The 12,190-nt window shown below is 39.7% G+C and overlaps 1 protein-coding gene across 1 annotated transcript in view; it reads left to right on the top strand.

The window, feature by feature from the left end:
* The first annotated feature begins 4,079 nt into the window (after positions 1-4,079).
* Positions 4,080-12,190, top strand: part of MEF2B (myocyte enhancer factor 2B) — a 62,351-nt gene continuing 54,240 nt past the window's right edge. The window contains exon 1 of the mRNA XM_034442513.3: positions 4,080-4,396. The gene's annotated coding sequence lies outside the window, so the exon portion shown is untranslated. The remainder of the gene's footprint in view (positions 4,397-12,190) is intronic.

Here is a 12,190-nt window from a genome sequence, read left to right as displayed (position 1 = left end):
AAGAGAAAACTCAGCATTTCTGAAACACCGTCTATAATCAAGCAATTTTACCCCCATTGATTTTACCTTGATATATTTAAATACATATTTGTAGTTGTATGTCCTATACTGTAAATTCCAGACTGTATGTTGAACCTTACTTTAACTTTATGGCTGTTTAAAGGGCTCTATAGATGGTGTGACCCTTGAATTTATACCCTGCTTTAATCAGTTATTTCCAATGTAGTTTACAGCAAATAAAGAATGGAATGGAATGGAATGGAATGGAATGGAATGGAATGGAATGGAATGGAATAGAATAGAATAGAATAGAATAGAATAGAATAGAATAGAATAGAATAGAATAGAATAGAATAGAATAGATTTTTTTATTGGCCAAGTATGATTGGACAGACAAGGAATTTGTCTTGGTGCATATGCTCTCAGTGTACATAAAAAAAAAGATACGTTCATCAAGAATCATAAGGTACAACACTTAATAAAGAATGAAAAGATAAATAACTCAAATAACCAATGGCAAACAAAACCACCCATGATTGTTTAAATTAATGTAAAAGACTTTAGCAAGTTTACATTAAAAATGGGATAAAATAAAGCACAATTGGACAGAAAACACCACAATGAGATTGTGGCACTCAGAAACTTGTGCTCTGAACATACTTTTTAAAAATTGATGATGTTAATCAGAATTGGATTTTTTTTTTTTCAGCATGCCTGGCATCAAAAAATCCAGGATATTCTGTTCCTGCCCCATATAAATACCCAACATTTTATGATATCTGTACACGTTCATGTTCTTTAAAATTATTATTACAGGTAATCCTTGATTTATGACCACAATCTGGACTAGAACTTCTATTGCTAAACAAGGCAGTTATTAAGTAAACTGTGCCCAATTTTACAACCTTCTTTGCCATGGTCATTAAACAAATCACTGTGATGATTAAGTGCAGCACGCAGTCATTAAGCGAATCTGGTTTCCCCCATTGATTTTGCTTATTGGAAGTTTGTTACGAAGATCGCAAATGGCATCACGTGACACTGAGACTCTCCAACCATCATATATCTCGGGCCAGGGGCCCAAATTTTGTGACTGCAGGGGTGCTACAATAGTTTTAAATCCAAGGACTGGTCGTAAATCAGTTTTTTTCACTGCCATCGTAACTTTGAAGAGTCAGTAAACCAATGGTTGTAAAATTGAGGACTTTCAAAGTACCTTCAAAGCTGGATTTTTAAAAGTTTATTTTCCTTTTAAACATTTTTCCCAAGATCTATGGTTAAAGAAATGTCTTTCACATTTCTCTGTCTTCCAATGTTTGTTACCACTCCCATCCCCTATGCCCGTGATGGCGAACCTATGACACATGTGCCATAGGTGGCACGCGGAGCCATATCAGTAGGCACGCGAGTATTGACCTAGCTCGGCTCCAGTATGCATGTGCACGCCGGCCAGCTGATATTCGGGCCTTCCGGGCCCACCGGAAGTCAGGAAACAGGCAGTTTCCAGCCTCCGGAGGGCCTCCAGGCGGATGGGGTAGGCAGTTTTCACCCTCCCCAGGCTTCTAGAAAGGCTCTGGAGCCTGGGGAGAGGGGAAAATAGGTCTTCCGGTCCCACCGGAAGTCGGCAAATGGGCCGTTTCTGGCCTCCGGAGGGCCTCTGGTGGGGGGAGGGCGAAAAACAGGCCTACTGGGCCCACCGTGCCACCGCGTGCCAAAAGTAGGGGGACTCGTGCGAGCATGCATGGGGGGGTGGGGCGCATTGAATTATGGGTGTGGGCACATGTGCGCGCGACCCCCCGCGCAACCCCCACTTTTGGCACGCGATGGCAAAAAGGTTAGCCATCACTGCCCTATGCATACAGGATGTCACCCAGCAAAATTCAGGTAGTCCTTGACTTACAACCATTCATTTAGTGACCATTCAAAGTTACAACAGCACTGAAAAAGTGACTGGTGACCATTTTTCACATTTATGACCCTTGCAGCATCCCCACGGTCACATGATCAAAATTCAAACGCTTGGCAACTGGTTCATATTTATGATGGTTGTAGGGTCCCAGGGTCATGTGATCAGCTTTTGGGACCTTCTGACAAGCAAAATCAATGGGGAAAACAGATTCGCTTAACAACCGTGTTACTAACTTAACACATGCAATGATTCACTTAACAACTGTGGCAAGAAAAGCTGTAAAACGGGGCAAACGCACTTAGCAACATAAATTTTGGGCTCAATTGTGGTCGTAACTTGAGGACTACATGCACAGATTAGTGAATTAATCCATTTCCTGCGTTTGTACTGTGTGCTAAAGCAGGTGTTAACCCTGCGGTCCTGATTCAGACAACATAATCAGCCACAAAAAGTAACTTCAAACCACACAAATTTACCACATTGTGCAAATGTAATTCTATTGTATCACTGTTGTGTCATGAAGGCTCCAAGAGTGGCTTTGGGACTCTATGTCCAACCGGGCTATTATGAGGAAAAATACAGCCAGTTTAGTGTAATGGTTAAGATACCAGGCTAGAACTGGGAGACTGTGAGTTCTAGTCCCACCTTGGCCACAAAAGCCAACTCCGTGATTTTGGGCCAATCACCAAGAGACTGAGTTTTAGTTCTGCCTTAGGCGTGAAAGCCAGCTGGGTGACTTTGAACAAGTCACTCTCTCTTAGCCCAAGGTTGTTAGCCCAAGGTTGTCACAGGGTTGTGGGGAAAACAGGAGGACGAAAGGAGTATTAGGCATTTTTGCCGCCTTGAGTTATTTATAAAAATGACAAACAAACAAATAAATAAGAGAAGAAATCTCTTGTTTGACACTTTGAGCTTCTGAATGTGATATAAATCTAACAAATAAATACCTTTATTCTAACAGAAATGTTAATAAAGTGTTTCTGGAAAAAAATGGCTCACCAGAAATTGTTGGAATAAGTTGATGCTCTGAAAGGCCACAGATCATCTCTGGGACAGAGATTCAGAAGACCTTTGGAGAAAACTGGGTTCAGCTGCTCCTCCATTTGGGATAGTTCGTGATGGCTTATTTCGCACGTCCTGCTAGGAGAAGTGGAATTTAGTTCCTTGCACGCACAAAGCCACAACTGGGTTAGAATAGAATAGAATAGAATAGAATAGAATAGAATAGAATAGAATAGAATAGAATAGAATAGAACAGATTTTTTTATTGGCCAAGTGTGATTGGACACACAAGGAATTTGTCTTGGTGCATACGCTCTCAGTGTACATAAAGAAAAGATATGTAAACCATGATCAGAGGTGGGTTTCAGCAGGTTTTGACCAGTTCTGGAGAACTGGTAGCGGAAATTTTGAGTAGTTCGGAGAACCGGTAATAAAAATTCTGACTGGTCCCACCCCTATCTATTCTCTGCCTCCCGAGTCCCAGATGATCGGGAGGAAATGGGAATTTTGCAGCAACCTTCCCCTGGATTGGAGTGGGAATGGAGATTTTACAGTATCCTTCCCCTGCCACGCCCACTAAGCCACACCCACCAAGCCATGCCACGCCCACCAAGCCACACCCACAGAACCGGTCGTAAAAAAATTTGAAACCCACCACTGACCATGATTATTAGTGATGATTATTAGCCAAGCCTACCTCACAGGGCTGTTGTACAGATAACATGTATACACCCACTCGTGACACCTAATTCAATCACTGACCAAATGCTAGAATTCAATTGCTACGGATTTAATAACGCTGCACTCATCTAATGAAATAAACACCATAACTCACAAGGGATTATTGTATTCTTCCATTATAATGAGCAATTTTATCACATTTTTTTCCCATACAGATGCTTTCCACGCAAGATAAAATGTTAACCTTTAGATTGAGCTGTTTTTATCAAAAGAGCTTTTAGAAACACCTCATTCCCGACACGTGCACGTGAGAATGAAACTCCAGGCTAACAAACCGACCACAAATGTCTTTTCCTTTAAAAAAAAGAAACACAAAACACAAAACACTTTGTGGGCGGGGCTAGAAAGCCATCCGGTTCGGGGCGGTCCGTAAAGTCTCTAGCTCACTTCATTTCCCCAATGTCATCCATTAATGCAAATTACCCGTCGTGGCAGAGCCAATGAGGAAGGAGTAGGAGGTGCCGTTTATGCAAAAGAGCATCCTTTCCAATCCGGCCCGTACTGTTTAACGCAAAAGTCCGGCGCTAAATTGCCTAGGCAGGAGCTTTAATGCGCTTTGCAAAAAATAATAATATAGTTTCGTTTCGTTTCTCTTAGCGCTTTGCGATTAACGCAATGCTGTTTGCAAAAAGAGAAGTTTATCCGGCACTGGCGACGGAGTTTCGGCAGAGCCTTTGCTGCTGAAGGAGGGAGTTTTGTGCTGAAACGCGAGCTGTAACTCACCTGAGCGCAGGTGTGCAAAAGGTAAACCATCCGCGAGGCTAATCCGTAAAGAATGAAGAGGGGGGCATGTTAGGGGAATTTGCTTTGGGGAGGGAAGGGGGTTTTGAAAGCTTGAGGTTCCCCTTCCTATCATTGCTTGACCCCCTCCTTAATTTTTGTTAAGTATTGGAGAGGTGGAAAAAAGTAGTGGATTACTCTGTTTTTGGTCAGCGACAAGTTGATCACAGTGGGGGGAAAAAAGGAAGGGATCCAAAAACCGGATAACGGTTTTTGACTTACCCAAGGTAAAAAAAATATCAGCACAGCAGAGAGAGAGAGAGAGAGGAAAAAAAAGGATAAACATGTAAACTTAAAGAATGCTGTCAAATATATATATATATATATATATATAAAAAAAGATAAAAAACCGGTCCAATCAAACGCCTGTCAAATATTATAGATTGTTTCAGCAGCATCTTTACAAATACAGTCTTGTTTAGGATCTGATGCAAACAGGGAAGTTATTGTGGGACGGGGATCCTGCAAATAAATCTTCAGGAGTTGGATCTTTAAAATGGTGCGGGAAAGTTTATTTTTGTTCACTAGCAAAAGGCCAGCTTCTGACCGCAAAGCACTTCTATAGAATATATATATATGATAATCAGTGTCTGCTAAATTTATAGGTCCAGTAAGAAAGGAATATGGGGGGGGGGGAGACAAGAAATCAGGAATGCTAGAAGTTTGTTGTTTATTTATAAAATTTATAAATAAATTCTCACTATCCGAAATGACTCTGTGTGGCTTATAATACAATAAAAGCAGAAATATATAAAAAAATAAAAGGCTGGCATTTTGCTAAACACAGTCAAAAGTTGCATGATTGCCTCTGCAATTTGGTTTTAGTCTTTCCCAGTGTCCCCTAATAATATGATAGTACTTACTCAGTGTGGAGGTGCATATATTTAATAAATAAGCAAATGAACAATGATCACAGCCACTAGTTGCAGTGAGGAATAATGGTATAGTACAAGTTAACTGTACTTGTTCAGTAAAGAAAGTTTATGATATATGAAAATGTTTTATCTTATTTTAATACAAACAATCCATCTTCCATTAAACAGTGTGTCATCTGGGTACAAATGTCTTGTGCCGTAACAATTGATATTTACAGCCGTATTAATTATTTATCTATTCTTAAACTTAATATTGATATACATACTGTCTCATACTGTAACAATCCTCTTCTTAACTTATTTAATTCTATCGTCTACTTTTATTTCTAACTTTCATATTTTCTAGCCATCGGTAGAATAGTTCCCATACATTATAATATTCAGTTTGTTCCTTCTCTTTCATTGCAAGTGTTAACTTATTAATTTCTGCACATTCTAATATTTTCCTAATCACATTCTCATCTTCATTATTCCAGTTTTGTGCATATACAATCCTAGCCGCAGTTTATGATATATGAAGTGATTTTGAGCAAGAGATAGCACCATCTTGTTTTTTGTTTTTTGTTTAGTCTCGCGACAAATTCAGTGAGATTTCTTGGGTGCAAATCACACTGTATATTTAAGAGTCTTGTATTAGTAACATACCTATTGATGATCAACAACAGAAGGCATAATTTTTACAAAAATCTAACCACATTCCCTCAATTATAGGCAATGTAACCTTCATACCCTTGAAATACAATATAGTTGCAATTATACTATTATTATTACCACCATTATTGGTATCTTCTTGAAGGGAATTCTCTGTTCGGGATCTAATTTTCAATAACCATATAAACAGCCTCAATATCCTAGAGGGGGAAATGAGGGCTTAATTGTTAAATTTTATAAGTATCATTCTTACCGTAGTTTCCCAGATTTGGGGCAAATTCTTCCTAGTTAAACAAGCATGGCTTAAATTCTTCGTTCTGGGCAAGACACGTGGAACTCATCAGGCAATGACAGTTTTAGATCACGAAGATCTGTACTGGATTCAACCCAAAAAAACCTATACCGGTACTTACCTATTTTTTTTCCCTTCATTACACAAAACCGCTTATTAGGAAGTCGTAGCGAACTTCGTTAAGTCCCTTTTTTTCAACACGGTTGTAATTTTGAATGGTCGCCGAAGGAATGGTTGTAACTTGAGGACTAATGGCATGATGAAAATAATATCATGGAATTATCTTTAGGTCATTTTAACAGTGACCTAACTAAAATTGATAGTTTAATCAATTTTCACCTTCATAGGAACACTTTTGGATATTTTCGAATGTATATTTAGTTCACGTGGCAATTTTAAAGTCAGTGTAAATATCCCTGCTGTGATGCCTAATTTGTTCATAGGTCGTTACCCCCCCCCAAAAAAAACTTTTCCCCAATTTTGGATAATTTACCCAGCTTTGGGAAGCACTGATCTCTATAGCAGGGGGCTAGGAAGAAAACCTTTTCTGCTGAATAATTTTCCCCCAGAGGTGAGGCAGGCCCCCATTCTCCTAGCCTTCCGAGAGTTAAAACATAGCTCTGTAGCGTTGTGTGGGGTGCCTAAAGAAGCACATGGGGTTGGTTGGTGCCATGCGAGCCCTCTCTTCACCTTCATCATCTAATTTTAACAGTGTTTAATTATTCTTGCCTCTTTAAAAACTGTTATAGTTTTTTTAAAATTTTAATTTAATTTTTTTTTAATTTAAAAAAAAAGATGTTGAGACTCTAGAAAGAATGCAGAGAAGAGCAACAAAGATGATTAGGGGACTGGAGGCTTAAACATATGAAGAACGGTTGTTGGAACTGGGTATGTCTAATTTGATGAAAAGAAGGACTAAGGGAGACATGATAGCAGTGTTCTAACATCTCAGGAGCTGCCACAAAGAAGAGGGAGTCAAGCTATTCTCTAATAATGCACCTGAAGGCAGGACAAGAAGCAGTGGGTGGAAACTAATCAAGGAGAGAAGCAACCTAGAACTAAGGAAAACAATTAAAACAATTAATCAGTGGAACAACTTGCCTCCAGAAGTTGTAAATGCTCCCACGCTGGAAGTTTTAAAAGAAGAGATTAGATAACCATTTGTCTGAAATGGTGTAGGGTTTCCTGCCTCAGCAGGAGGTTGGACTAGAAGACCTCCAAGGTCCCTTCCAACTTTGTTATTCTATTCTATTCTGATTGTAAAATTTGAATTATTAACATTTTAATTTTCATAGACTGTTTTATATTTTGATGTTTTATTCTATACCATCCAGAATCCCTCTTTGAGGCAGATAGGGAATTCAGATATATGAAATATAAAATGAATGAATGAATGAATGAGGGAGGGAGGGAGGGGAAAGAAGGAAAGAAGGAAGGAAGGAAGGAAGGAAGGAAGGAAGGAAGGAAGGAAGGAAGGACTGACTCGCATTCTGGCCCAGGGTGGTAGTTTTGAGAAGCCATAATTCCTTAACTAGGAATTGGGAGCAAAAGTATTCTTGGCCTCCACGTTGATGTAATTTCTAACCACGACGACTTGTAGCCATGATTTTTCTCTAATTTCCTTTTAGAGCTGTTCCGAGTTCGTACATCTTGTGCTGGTGAGTTCCATAGTTTTAGGTATGCACTGCATGGAGAAGTCCTGAGTCTCCCACCATTTAGCTCTCTAAATAATATTCTATCTCTACAAATCCTTTTGCAGTCACTGAAATGATATGGTCGTGTCCAGGTTATCATACTACTGTATTGGCAATTTTGTTTGATGTTCCTTTCGGGAACATGGGAAAGGATGAAGATTCTGTAATTCATCTCCTTTGCAAAGAGTTGGGAAATATTTTAAAATTGATTGGAGTGGGGGATGTTTATGGATAATTAATGTAAATAATAATTGGGTTTAATTTGGTACCATAAGATTTTAAAATTAAGAACTCCTCAAATATTTTTAGGCCCATAGCAAAATGCTTGTGTTCTGGAATACTGTGGTACAAAGTAGAACATTATATTTCATGATATTGATTTCAGCCATTTTAAGATTCGAGAAACTTTTTGCAATGTCTAGACAAATATGAGGCTTTAATTCTGAATTTGAAAACTGGGGTACATGTTTATTATACACATTTTAAAGGTTTTTTTTTATCCTGCTTTAATTATTTTTATAAATAAGGTGAGAAACATATCTAATACTCTTTCCTGATAGTTTTCCCATAAAAAGAACTCTTGGATTGAGAGAGAGAGTGATTGGTCCAAGCTTGTATCTGGAATATAAAGGATTTATATTTACAACAAATATTAGATTGTATAAAGCCACAAAGTATATTGACCTGAAAATAATTATACCAACGATCAAAATACTTGTGCTTGATAGGGAAAATGCAATGAACGTTTGCAGGTTATTTAGAAATGATGAAAAACAAGATCAAATAAATGAATTAAAGTACAGGTAGTCCTCGACTTAACGACAGCAACCAGGACCATATATTCACATCGCCAAGTGGTTTAGTGAGTAGTGCCTGATTTTATGACCTTTTTTGCCATAGATGTTAAGCAAATCAGTGCAGTTGTTGAGCAAATTGCATGGTCACAAAGTGACTCCAGCTTCTCCCATTGACTTTCGATGTCAGAAGCCGGCTGGGAAGGTTGCAAATAGCAATCACATGACTCTGGGACACTGCAACTGTCATAAATACATGCCAAGTTGCCAAGCAAATTTTGATCACATGCCTGTGGGGAAGCTGTGACAGTTATAAGTGCAAGGACTGGTTGTAAATCACTTGTTTCAGTGCTGTTACAACTTTGAACATCTGCTAGACGAATGGTTGTAAGTCGAGTGTCAAGGTTCCCACTGACAAACCCAAACAAGCAAGCACAATCGAGACGATCCAATCTCTGAATGCAAAACTTTATTGAGTACATCATTTCGGCACTGATGAAAGCAAAACCAGCTCTAGCTAATTCCCATGCAATTCACATAATTAAAGTACAGAGTTCCCCCCACCCACCCCCTATTAGTGCAGTCACATTGTCCAATTAAATGTCATGGTATTGTTATGAGAAAATGTCTTTGGGGTTTGGCAAACACCTGCTGGAGTGTCCTTGGTTCTCATGGCTCATCTTCTTGATGACTGGAGTCTACATTCCATTTCCCCCTTCCCTCCCCCCTAATTCGTTGACAAGCCCAGAAGCGATAACGGTTGCAACAGCACAAGCGTGCTTCTAACTTGACATTGAGGACTTTAGGTATCTTAGATTTTTTTTTTTTGTTAAAGATGGGGAAAATGGATGAAAAGAAATTCAGATGTGCAAATTTTGCTAGAAACTATATGGTCCATGGCAAGGAATGTATATTGAAAGAAATCAGAATGGCTGTATAGAAAAGAGAGTGTCTTCTTTCTTTTTTTTTTATGGAAGTAAGAACTGGGCACGATGGGAGAAGTCAAAATTAAATTGAATGCAGTGGCACTGGAATACTTAAGAAGTACGCACAATAAAGCAACAGCAGAGAGACCAAGAATTAATGGGTGCTGAATTTATTTTATTTATGTATCAAATTTATAAATTGTCCATCTAGAGTGACTCTGTGAGGATGTACAATTAAATGAGCATGGATTGGATATAGAGAGTACCAGTATAAATTATGTTTGAGTTGTTATAGAAAGAATGAAGGAGGATTGAAATAATAAAGGGAAAGCAAAAGGGACCAGAGGAAGGGACGGCCTCTGAATATCGTGGTTAGATCCTTAAAAAGAGAGAAGTGAGTATTTTAAACGAAAAGTATAAGGCCTGTAAGTAGAAGCAACGAAATATTGCAACAGAAGGAAGAAGTACATATGGATGGTGTTGGAGTGAACTGGATTTTGCCCTGTGTCTTTTTAATTATTTCGTCTTTAATTTCTTTGGCTTATTCTTTCTTATTCCTTTGGGGCACCAGGCATGCAATTGTTTACTCCAAAAGGGAATTGTGTGATGGGTATGTATATAAATATACGTCTGAGGTGTCACGGCAGACCGTTGGCGTTTGTGTCTTCCAGAAAACAGAGTTTTCAAACACGGATCTCTTTATTTTAAACTCCGTGTTTGCGTAAGTAAAGGGAGAGAAGTAACAATTCAGCGATGAGGAAATAACCTTTGCTCATTCTCCGAGGCAGAGTTCTCTGTTCTGATTTTCGTATCTTTCAGAGTTAAACCTGACACCGAAAAGAAATGCTAATATGCAGATTCAACAAGTTTGGACGGGTAGCAAGCCAGTTCTAAATTGCATTTTCATGGAGCGGGTATGTGCTCTCTGAACCAAGCAAAGAAATTCAGATGTATCTTGATAGGTTCTCTTCCAGGTGTCCTATTTTAAAAAGTAGAACGGGGTTTTTTTTTCCTCTTAGGATCTTTGAAATAGGAAATATAATCAGTGTTCAAGACGACTGTATATTTCAAGACCAACACTATATTGAAAGAGTGCAGAGAAGAGCAACAAAGATGATTAGGGGACTGGAGGCTAAAACATATGAAGAACGGTTACAGGAACTGGGTATGTCTAGTTTGATGAAAAGAAGGACTAGGGGAGACATGATAGTAATGTTCTAACATCTCAGGAGCTGCCACAAAGAAGAGGGAGTCAAGCTATTCTTCAAAGCACCTGAAGGTAGAACAAGAAGCAATGGAGGGAAACTAATCAAGGAGAGAAGCAAATTAGAACTAAGGAGAAATTTCCTGACAGTTAGAACAATTAATCAGTGGAACAATTTGCCTCCAGAAGTTGTGAATGCTCCAACACTGGAAGTTTTTAAGAAGATGTTGGATAACCATTTGTCTGAAGTGGTGTAGGGTTTCCTGCCTAAGCAGTGGGTTGGACTAGAAGAGATCCAAGGTCCCTTCCAACTCTGTTATTCTATTCTATTCTATTCTCAAATTTTTTCATTGAGAGAAGAAAGATTTTTTTGGGGGGAACGAAAGAATCTCACCTATTGGAAAACAACTGGGATAGACTAGGAAAGGAATTACATAGAATAGTGTCTCTCAGCCTTGTCAGGTTTAAGATGAACTACAATTCCCAGAATTCCTCAGTCAGCAAGGAAAATGATAAACTTTAACCAAAGCTTTAGGGCAGTGATGGCAAACCTTTTCCGGACCAAGGGCCCAAAGCGCGCGCCCAAACCCCCAAAATGCAATGTGTGCACAGCACCCGTGCATGTCCGCGTGGCTTCCACATACGCCCTGCCCCCCCACATGCACCCCACATGCACCCTGCCCCGTGCATTCTCATGCCCCCCCCGCACGTCCCCACATATGCGCAAGTGCCCCTGCATGCGTTCTGCCCCGCACATGCATACACATTCCCACACACACCCTGCTCCCCCATGCATGCACACACATCCCCCGCATGCATCCTACCCCCAGGTGGCAGAGAGCCAAAGACCAGCTGGCTAGTGGGAGGCACACGTGCATGCGCAGCGGGGCTGAACTGGGGCAATGGCTCGCATGCCATCAGAGAGGGCACTGTGCCACGCGTGCCATAGGTTCACCATCATGGCTTTAGGTACTTTCTAGTCTGAAGGGGTGATACTTATGTTGGGTGGGTGATAGAGAAGCTTTTATTCGACTTAAAATCACAAGAATTTGCGACCACAATTTCAGGCTCCATTGTGGTCGTAAGTGAATAACTAGCTGTATCTTTTATATAGTAAGTGTTGGAAGAAAAAAAAAATTGGAGCACACTTTAATAAGCACTATTTTAGCCAAATAGGTGCTGATGAGCAGGAAGGCTGGGGGTGGGTGGGTTGTGGAGTCATAATAAGGTTGACTCAGCCTTCCATCCTTCCGAGATCGGTAAAATGAGGACCCAGATTGTTGGGGGCAATATTCTGACTTTGTAAACAGGGCTGTAAAGCA

Source organism: Pantherophis guttatus, chromosome 1 (genome assembly GCF_059756535.1).
Source record: "Pantherophis guttatus breed Tessera chromosome 1, ASM5975653v1, whole genome shotgun sequence".
NCBI classification, from domain to species: Eukaryota; Metazoa; Chordata; class Lepidosauria; order Squamata; family Colubridae; genus Pantherophis; species Pantherophis guttatus.
The sequence above is the reverse complement of the archived record's forward strand: the minus strand, read 5'-3'. Positions and strand labels throughout refer to the sequence as shown.